Raw genomic sequence first — 11,233 nt, 5'->3', positions numbered from 1 at the left:
AGTTGAAGGACACTGAAGCCACTTCGCCGAATGGCTTTATAAACAAAGAAGTGCGACTCTTAACAAAAGCAAGAGAGAGAGAGAGAGAGAGAGAGAGAGAGAGAGAGAGAGAGAGAGAGACTGGGGGGGATCTTTGCCCGGTCGTAAAATACGCTTAAATATGATATTTTAATTTGTCCATATTTCGTATTATTACAGAGTCGTGATTTCAGAAGTTAAAAAAATGCATTTCGGTACCATCAGCTAGAATCGAAACCGAAAGCAAAACTCTAGCATTTAAAGTTAGTGACGTTACCACTACTGTACTAACGTGGCATGAAAATGAACTGATTAAAAATAAACTAACATGAATGTATGAAATGTGTTTTCAATTTTGATCCGTTTTTGACCCTCCAAAACCATTTTAACCGGCTCGGCTAACAACCCATTAAAGAACGGAACGGGCCATAAAAAAGTTAGCGCCACTCTGCGACTTTTAGTTTCGGAAAAGTTTGAAAATATTGAGACAGACGGACAAGTGAGTTTTATAAATTAAATTTCTGATGGCAACAGGAATTTACTGCCCCCCCCCCCCACTTAAAGATGCCATGAATACGAGAAAATATTATCCAATCAGCAACCAGCAATTTTTCAGCCCGACGAGAACACAAACCAAAACAAAAAATCTGTTCATGAAAAATGGCGAAGTTATCGAATTTCACTATAAATACATGTAAGTTTTGTTATTTCGGTTGGTCTAGTTGTAAGATGTTAATATTTGCTTGATCACGTGTTTTTTTGTTTTTTTTTTTATTTCGTAGCATATTTGAATTCTTTAATTTGTACGACGACAGAGACGTGTCCAAAATATGCTATTCTTTTATTTTTCATTTATGAAAGAGTACAATTATAACGGAGAGCGCGAGATTTTATTCTTTTTCAAACTTTTATTTAAACCTAAAAGTGAACCTCATTTGTTAAAATCTTTGAAATTTACTTGGTACTTCTACGCTTTATCGCCGAAATTCGAGACGCCATTTTATTTCGCGCACCTGCCGTTAAAACCGAAGGGAGAAATCAGTATTTTAAACTATGGCCGAAGCATGAAATAAAAAAAAAAAAAATCAAACTGGAGAACGATTGCTTCCAAAAAGAATAAATTAAACTAAAATTCAATGAAAAACTTTCCCGTTTTCATTAATTAAATCGAAACATTTCCAATTAAACAATTATGGATATATGTTCTCTTTTACTTTCTTTATTTTACTTATTACTTTTTTCATAGTTCTTTCCGGAAGTTTATATAGTTTAATTTTTTCGTTATTTATTTCTAACTTTGGCCATAGTTTAAAATACTGATTTCTCCCTTGGATTTTAACGACCAGTACGCGAAATAAAATGGCGTCTCCAGTTTCTGCGATAAAGTGTAGAAGCACCATTTGCTTTTTTCGAACTAAACATATCGACTATTATTTTTTTATACAATGGAATAAAATTGTTGTATATCGTGACTAAAATTCTAAAAAGTGATTTTTAAACTGGCGAAAAGAAACTGATTTCTGGCTTAAATTAAAATTAAAAGCAAAATTCTGCTGTTATTCATTTATGCTTCTAAATCTAAAACAGTATTTTTTTTTTTTTTTTTTACATTAACTACAACTCACCGTTCACATTCGAAATGTCGACTACTTGTAATCATTTTCGGGTATGCTGACAAATATCACAGTTAAATTTGGGGCTGATAAATAGTTTACTAGATATGAAAACATTTGTTATCCAAAGTAAAAGCTAATGTAATCTCTAGCAGCCATTTTTTTTTCACAACTAGTAATGCGCATGCGTGTAAAAAAAAAAAAAAAATCAACAATTTCTTTCGACCAGACAACACACAAAAAAATAATAATTTTTCACTTTTTCTTGCGGCTTTCAGAATAAACACCCTGAACCTCCCTATTTAAAAACGGCTTTTACAATAAACACCACATTTTTTTCCGTTTTTTTTGGGGGGGGGGAAGTTGAAATATATTTATGAATTTCAATATAAATTTCAAACAAAATAAATGTCTGTTTATTTTGTAATAATGCGTTGTTTTGGCTCCAAACGTATATAATGCGTATTTATTTTATTCAAACTCAACCAGCGCTTCTGAGGAACAAAAATCTTAACGTAAATCCCACGTGACCAACGCACCGTTCCAAGATTAAAAAACTACCGTAAAAACAACAAACGAACTTCTACTTGCTGATTCTCTCCTCCAACAACAACATGGCAAAAAAAAAAGAAAGAAAGACATACTGAAGACGAAGCTTTACTTCGAAATATATTTATGAATTACAATATAAATTTTAAACAAAATAAATGTCTGTTTATTTTGCAATAATGCGTTGTTTTGGCTTTGTATATAATACATATTTTATTTTATATTTGCTTTGTCATTTGTTTCAGTTGCACGCATGCGCATTACAAACTCCTTCATTGTAAAAAACAAAATTGCTCTCAAGGACTAAATTAGCATTTACGTTGGATATATGTTTTCATATCTGATAAACAATTTATCAGCCCCAAATTTAACTGTGATATTCGTTGTCAGCATACCTAGAAACCTGCAGAAGTCGACATTTCGAGTTTTAGTTTATGTAAAAATTTATCTCTAAAACTATAAATTTATTAAAATTTATTTACATAAATTTCACATACTTACATCTCTACCCTCATTGAATTACCATGTACATCCATACATTGTTGCCGACTAAGTAAGATTTTCAAAGTCCGCTAAATCATGAAAGAAAAATATCCAAATAAAACTACTGGATTCTAGACTTTTCATCATATTGCTAAAAACCCACTAAATCGGAAAAAATATCCAAACAAAAACACACTAGATCTAACATTGTCCAGGCTTGAATGATGATCAACGAATGTTCCACCCTCCCATACCTTTATTGTCATCAAAATTTGTGAAATTGCCTATTTTTTAATCAAAGATTCAACTATGCAAAAAAAAATAAATAAATATACAATAAATAAATGTATGTAGCCAATAAAAGTTACGGTACTTATATACTTATGTTACCGTGTTGATATAATTATGATTATTATTAAGATAGTCTTAATAAGGGGAGGGTGTGTTAAGAGAGTAAACCTTAGCATCCTAAGTTATCCCCCTTTGGTTTGAGGACTCTCCCCTTAAGGAGTCATGTTTCTTTCTTTCCAGTCTTAACCGTCTTAAAATGAAGACGTTGATAATCCATCTCCACATGTGGACCTTTCTTTTACTGATATCGACTGCCACATACATTTAGCATGTCTAATTTAACAGATTATGGGCCCAGATGACTAATATGTGATGGCGATGAAAATAATTATGAGATGTTCAAAATTAAATTCATGGGACACCTTTACAGGCTAAAATTAAAAGCCAAGTTAAAAAAGGAAGATGATGAAATTGACCTGCCGAGAAATGAGGATATATTCGCGGAACTTATCCAAGTTCTAGATGATAGAAGTTTGGCATTAATCATGCGAGATGCAAAAGATGATGGAAGGAAAGCTTTAAAAATTTTAAGTGTACATTATTTGTCCCAAGGCAAACCAAAAATTATTGTCTTGTATACCAAACTGTTTACCCTACAAAAAAATGAGGACGTAGATGTTACCGGCTACGTTATACATCCTAAAAAAGCTATAGCTGCTTTACGAAATGGTGGAGAGACAATTTCAGATGCATTAGTGACAGCTAGGTTACTCAAGGGGTTGCCGTCTACCTTCAACACATTAAAAGCTATAGTTACCCAAAGAGATACACCACAAACTTTGATGGAATTCAATGCATCACTATGATCATATGAAGAAAACATGAAACCCAAAATGGAAGACGCCATCATGGAGACATCAAATAAAAAAGAACCCTCCATGTGTTTCCAGTGCAACACATATGGCCACTTCGCAAAAAACTGTAACAAAAACAGGTGGTGAAAATTTTTGAAAGTAAGAACTCATGATACAAAATTCTGCAGAAAAAGACAAGCTGAAGGAAACAGCCATTCATACTACAAGTTAGGAATAAACCCTCATATTATTTCTGATAACTTTGAACTATTAGTCGATTGTGGGGCTATTGCCCATATTATTAATGATGAAAAAACATTTGTTACATTTGAACATGACTTTAACCCAGAAGAACATTATATTGAGCTTGCTGATAGATCAAAAAAATAATATAGCGTTAAAGAAAGGAATGGCAAAAATAACGTTACACGATATTTATAAAAAGAGACATAATAGTTATTTAAAAAATGTTTTATTTGTACCAACATTTACACAAAACATTGTTGGTACAAGCTGCCATAGGGAAAGGCTGCAGTGTGGAATTTATACAAAACCATGCTATGCTAACTACCAAGGACAGCATTAAATTTAAAATAAAGAAAAGGGGGAAACTTTATTATTGAAATAAATCCATTGCAAATAGTATAGTATTAATAACACAAGGTGCGACTTGAGCACGTGGCACAAAATTTTCGGCCATTGTAATATTTCCGATATTTTGAAAATGCTGACTATTGTTGAGGGAATGACCATTATTGAAAAAGACAATACCATACCACCGTGTGAAACTTGTACTCTTGGAAAAATGCAAAATTTGCAATTAAGAAAACCAGTCGAAAGGGCTAGGTTTCCATTAGAACTAGTGCATTGTGACTTGGCTGGGAAAATAGAACCTGTTAGTATGAATGCTTACAAGTATGCCATAACATTAACTGACGACTATATCCTCAATAACAAAATCAACACAGTCGACGTTACAAACAATTCTGGCCGATAGTGCTCGTTATGGAAGGGTTAAGAGATTAAAAAGTGATAACGGTTCCGAATTCACATCAAAAGAATTCAAATCACTTCTGTTCAACATAAAATCTTACACGAGACCTCAGCCCCCTACTCACAGCATCAAAATGGAACCGCGGAACAAGGATGGAGAACGTTATTGGAAATATCGAGATGCATGCTAATAGAGTCTCGTGTAACTCACGAGCTGTGGCCATATGCTTTTCTGTGTGCTACTTATATTCGAAATAGGTGCTATAATCACCAAATAAAACTAACACCTTATGAGGCACTAAAGGGAAGAAAACCAAATGTTAAAAATATGAACATTTTTGGTACAACGTGTTACGCCTATGTGCAAAATAAAACAAAATTAGATCCTGGAACGGAAAAAGGAAATTTGTAGGATACGACAAATACAGTCCAGCCTATTTTGTATATTTTAATGAGAAGAAATCTGTAAAAAAATGCGGTTAGTGACTTTTACAAATGAATTTAATGATGCAAGGGAGACCACTCAGGATTACACCAACCAAAATAAATATATTAATCCAACTTTAATTCCTTCAATAAATCTTGTCAACCACTGTAATAACACACCACCTGAAAGCCCTTTGTTCAAACTCCTTGACTTAACATTCACAGCAAATATGAATTAGAACAAATACATTGAAGACATTGCCAAACTGCTGCAAAGAAGGTGGACTCTCTCTACTGTGCAAAAAAATTCCACCTGAGAGTATCCTATATCTCTACAAAGTCACCATTCGCCCATCTATTGCTGCAAGATAAGGGATGGTTTTTAACTCTGAATTATGAATCTAATATTTTTCATGAAAGGAAAATAACTCAGTTTCAAACTTTCGTTTTTGTAGAAGGACAGTGTTAATTCCCCTCAATGAAATAAACAAGATAATGTACCTTGTATCGAAATGGTATTTGTATTCTTTATTTTACCTGTTCATTAGACGATTAAACAATCAATAGACTGTTGTGTAAATTGGAAACTACAATACATTATTGTATGTTACATATCTTCGTACATTTTTTTTTCAATTATTCATTTCCTTTTCTTTCAGGATTTCAAACATTCATTTTAAAACATTTTTTTTTATAAAACTAGATTCCTTTTGTCTATTATTTTGACTTATTGATGTCACAGATAAAAAATGTTTTCATTAAAATTAATTTTCCTTTTATTATTATTATTATTATTATTATTATTATCTGCTTATCAACACAACACATCTTTTGGATTTCTAATGTGTATCACTCTCTGTCTACATCATTGTTTTCTATATTAAATAAGCTCAGAATTTTAAAAATAACAAATACTGACAATATAAATTAGTTTGGTTTTTCAAAATGACCTTTTGGCTAGTGAACATCTACATGCTTTTCCTAAAACCTCAAAGTATCGGTATGAAAATGTGGAATGTCGGAAATAGTATCTACATGGAAAAAAAAACTAGGTTCGTCTTTGAAAAGTGTACCAGCTTCGTTTATTTTTGCTAACATATTCCAACAATGTCAGTACATCGTATTCTCCCTACTTCTTTTTTATTTTGAAGGTTAGATCTGCTATTGAAATACTACTTCTGTTCGCTTCACACATTACTTGTGTATTATGTTCTGTCGTACCATCTCCAAGATTAAATACTTCAAATTATGTGTCGCCATATTTACTAGTATTTACATTCAGAAAAGGTTAAACAGTGATATCTAATAATCATAAAAATTATAATATGATTATGTAACAAGCATGCACAAAAGCATGCAAGAATTGTGTATCAAACCCACCTTCAGCAAAAATGAGTTTGTCCAAGGGCTACAAATAGATGATGCCAAAATGGTCCAGTGAGTAACTTGTTTGCATCATGTCGATGGAGTTGTTTGGGACAATGTCAGGTTGTGTCAACAGAGTGTTTGGTACTGTGCCGGAATGCATCGATGGTATTGTTTATGTGTAGCTGGGAGCATTCGGTTTATGTTTCTTGTTCAGTTGATGTGACAGTTGTCACAGTCATACTGCCATGTGTGATAACAATACTTTTTGAATTAGGTTCAGTTCTCTTTCCTTGTGGAGCTACAGATTACACACATGTTCAATTACCAATAGAAAGCTTTATCTAAACTAATATACAGATGAAAATTTGGACAATAGGAGACAACACAGAAATAATTGCACAAGTAACAACCATTATTCATATAGTAAAAATGGTTGAAAAACAACATTGCACAACATACATCGTCATGAGTTGATTGATATAAAATGGAATTTGATTAAAATCTAGAAATTCTTAACTAAATTTAATCTACTAGCATAGTCTGTTCACATTCAAAGTTACACTCAGATGGATTACTTTTTCATGTTTTTTCCACCTAGAATTGAACCCACTACCTCTAGGTAAAATTTACTCTTAACTATTGCTTTTATCTATAAGTATATGTGTAATGTGGAAATATATTCTATTATTTTAGTATGACATCCCATAGTGAATTCTATTGAGCTGAAATTTCAATGCAATTATAATTTTTTTTTTTTAATTGAATGCATTAACTTGTAAATGATAACATTTAAAATGTTATTTATTTTATATTTACAGATGTTCCTGCCTTAAATCCATGGATTAATTTGGATGAATCATCATTTTCTTTATGAATTACTATGCATTTTTCTTGTGTGGGATACAAAAGTAGAATCTACCATAAAAGAATATCTAATCGTATTTTCATAAAACAAAAAATCTGTCATAAAGGCATAAGCTTCCAAAGCAAAAGCAAAATAATACTGTCATGACAACTTTGATTCATCATTTTCTAATCAAATCCAAAGGAAATGAAGTAATGGAAAAGCAAGCTAAGGAAACATTTTATTCTTCTAAAGACTTTAGTTTTTCTTTTACTTCTGACTCAACTTTTTCTGACCACATGCAAGAATCCAGCACAAACAACCCTTATAAATGTGAAATATGTAACTATTCTTGCTTGCATGAATCTAACCTTGCAGCACATATTCAAACACATACTGGAGAAAAGCCATATTCGTGTGAAATATGTGGATATTCTTTTTCTCAGAGAGGAAATTTAGCCACTCATATGCGAACACATACAGGAGAAAAGCCATATTCTTGTAAATTATGCAAATATTCTTGTTCTCAGAAAACAAATTTACTTAAACATATGAGAATGCATACGGGCGAAAAGCCATATTCTTGTAAAGTATGTGGATTTTCTTGTTCTCAGACGTCAGGTTTAATTAGACATATGCGAACACATACAGGAGAAAAACCATTTTCTTGCAAATTATGCTCATATTCTGGTTCGCGACAATCGCATTTAGCTAGCCATATGCGAACACATACGGGAGAAAAACCATATTCTTGCAAAGTGTGTGGATGTTCTTTTTCCCAGACGTCAAGTTTAGCAACTCATATGCGAACACATACAGGTGAAAAACCATATTCTTGTGAAATATGTGGACATTCTTATTCTGTGAAATCAAATTTAACCAAACACAGGCAGATGCACATGGGTGAGAAGCCATATACTTGTAGTGTATGTGAATATTCTTGTTCTCAGAAATCAGAATTAGCCAAGCATATGCGAAAGCACACAGGAGAAAAACCATATACATGTGAAGTGTGTGGTTATTCTTTCACTGCAAAATCAACGTTAGTCACACATGTGCGGATGCACATGGGGGAAAAGCCTTATACTTGTGAAGTATGTGGACATTCTTGTTCTCGGCAATCAAATTTAGTCGTACATATGCGAACACATACTGGAGAAAAACCATATTCTTGTAAAGTGTGTGGATTTTCTTGTTCAGTGAAATCAAATTTAGTCATACATATGCGAACACACATGTGAAATTCGAAATCTTAGAGAGATATCAATCATACCAGTTATTATAAGTGCCACAGGGCTTATGAAGAAGAACCTGAAGTCCTATCTAACTAATATTTCTGGTGAACCAAGTGCAAAAGAGATCCAGACAATTGCACTTAAGGGAACAACGAGGATAGTAAAAAGAGCTCTCGGTTGGTTTTAATAAAAAGCAGGGAAATGTTGGTAGCTGGTTTGGCTGTCCCATACTCAGCATTACAATCTTCAAAGCAAGAAAATTAAAAAAAAAAGAGAGAAAAGAACTTCTCTAATCACAGGCCCAGAGCCAGTGGTCTCTAGAGAGCTAAGTAACGTTTGGTCAATGTTGACTTCGTCATATCAGACGGTAGCTTTCATTTCGAGACGAGAGAGCGGGTTTTTAAAAACAAACAAACCGATTTATTGACCTCATTAAAAACTGTCCCGCACAAAATGCTAACTGCTGAATAGCTATCGCCGTCACGTCAATCAAAAACGCGCACCTGTTTTTTTTCACACTTTACTATTTTCCAACTGCGCGTCGTCAAGGCCTTTTTTTTTCACGGGCACCTGTTTTTTTTTCACATTTTAGGCTTCGGGTTTTTTCACACACACCTGCAAACACCCGGGCAACGCCGGGTACCCCTCGCTAATATAGAAATAAATGTACTAAAAGGCATAGTAACTTTTCTTTGACACCAGTTTTCAACTTTTTGTTTTATTATTTTTCAACAAGTTTTAAATGAATCATATTTATTAGGATAGAAATATTTTTTTCCATCTGTTAATTATTGAAATGAATTTAGTCAAGTGCTTTTCCAAAGTAAATCATTGTATTTTCTTAATAAAAAATATTATTACTTAAAACTCGCATTTTTACAAATCCTACATTATTGATTTCTATTTGTATGGAAGAGTGAACTTTTTTTTATAAGTTAGGTATTATCTATAAATATAAAAGCGAAAATGTATGTATATATGTACGCTTTTCCTCAATGTCCACAAAAGGCTTCTTTCAAAGAAGCGCTCGCTCGCTTCACAACTTCTTAAAACTTTTTATATCATCTATAAATTGTAATATCTCCCAGTTAACCACGGAGCTCGCCTGTCTATTTAATTTTATTGACTTTCAAATGTTAATTATTCCACATTTTCCGCATCGGCACGCGTTACATTCGGTTTTCGGTATAAACAAAAAGCGAAACTCGACTCTAATCACAGGCCCAGAGCCAGTGGTCTCTAGAGAGCTAAGTAACGTTTGGTCAATGTCGACTTCGTCATATCAGACGGTAGCTTTCATTTCGAGACGAGGGAGCAGGTTTTTAAAAACAAACAAACCGATTTATTGACCTCATTAAAAACTGTCCCGCACAAAATGCTAACTGCTGAATAGCTATCGCCATCACGTCAATCAAAAATGCGCACCTGTTTTTTTTTTTGTCACACTTTACTATTTTCCAACTGCGCGTTATCAAGGCCTTTTTTTTTTCACGGGCACCTGTTTTTTTTTCCCATTTTAAGCTTTGGGTTTTTTTCACGCACACCTACAAACACCTGGGCAACACCAGGTACCCCTCGCTAGTATAGAAATAAATGTACTAAAAGGCATAGTAACTTTTCTTTGACACCAGTACCTGAGCTATTGGAACTTATAAGAGCCATATTTTGATATTAACATCTTGAAAATAGCATCCATTCGTAACGAGTTAATGATTTGTGTGAGGTTATTTTCATAAATGTGAACACTTTCCAACAATGCAATCCAATTTTTCAATCTTTTGAAAAAAGTTTCAAATATATTACATTGGTCTTTAACTGTATCGGGTGAAATTTAAAATTTATTTAAAACTAGCCTGGGTGCCCGGCGTTGCCCAAGTATTTGGAAGTGCGTGTTGAGCAAAAAAAAAAAGTTGTAGTAGGCAGGCAGGCTCGAACCCATGACACGAAGGCAGAAAAGAAAGTGGAGGTGAGTGTAAGGGTGTTGGTTGAGCAAAAAAATGCACTGAAAATCAACTATTTCAATGCAATGTTTAATATCTATGATTAACAAGAAGAATTGTTTACCAAATGAAAGCAAGATATTAACATTTACACAAAGGGTTGAAAGCAATGAAAATTTGTTTGTAGTTGATTGGGTTTAAAAAATTCATTATTTGTATTAAATTGGTTCACGACGTCACTTAAAAGGCGTTATTTTAGCCGCCTGTGATGTCACAACCATGGTAGGCATATTGGTAAGACAGTTTGTTTTTTTCACCTCTTTCTCCTCTGGCATGTTACCGGTCGAGTCTTCTTACTACTCTTTTTTTCCGCAATTTTCTTTCTTTTTTTTTTTTTTTTTTTTTTTTTTTTTTTTTTGCTCAACTAACACCGTTTCTGCCTTCGTGTCACGGGTTCGAGCCTGCCTGCCTACTACAACATTTTTTTTTTTTTTTGCCCCACACACACCTCCAAACACCCGGCCAACACCGGGCATCTAAGTTAGTTTATATATAATTCTGATCTTCCATTTGTAAAAGAAGTGTTCTTGCAAAGTAAAACTTGAAATATTGCAGTTGC

The 11,233-nt window shown here is 33.3% G+C and overlaps 1 long non-coding RNA gene across 1 annotated transcript; it reads left to right on the top strand.

The window, feature by feature from the left end:
• The first annotated feature begins 521 nt into the window (after positions 1-521).
• Positions 522-10,637, top strand: LOC145279950 (uncharacterized). Its single transcript, XR_013868492.1, has 2 exons — positions 522-712; positions 7,414-10,637. It is a non-coding gene; the product is annotated as an uncharacterized LOC145279950 (long non-coding RNA).
• The last annotated feature ends 596 nt before the right edge of the window (positions 10,638-11,233 follow it).

This window comes from Euprymna scolopes, chromosome 7, assembly GCF_053919585.1.
Source record: "Euprymna scolopes isolate OS-2025 chromosome 7, ASM5391958v1, whole genome shotgun sequence".
NCBI lineage: Eukaryota > Metazoa > Mollusca > Cephalopoda > Sepiida > Sepiolidae > Euprymna > Euprymna scolopes.
This window is presented reverse-complemented; position numbering and strand designations above follow the sequence as displayed.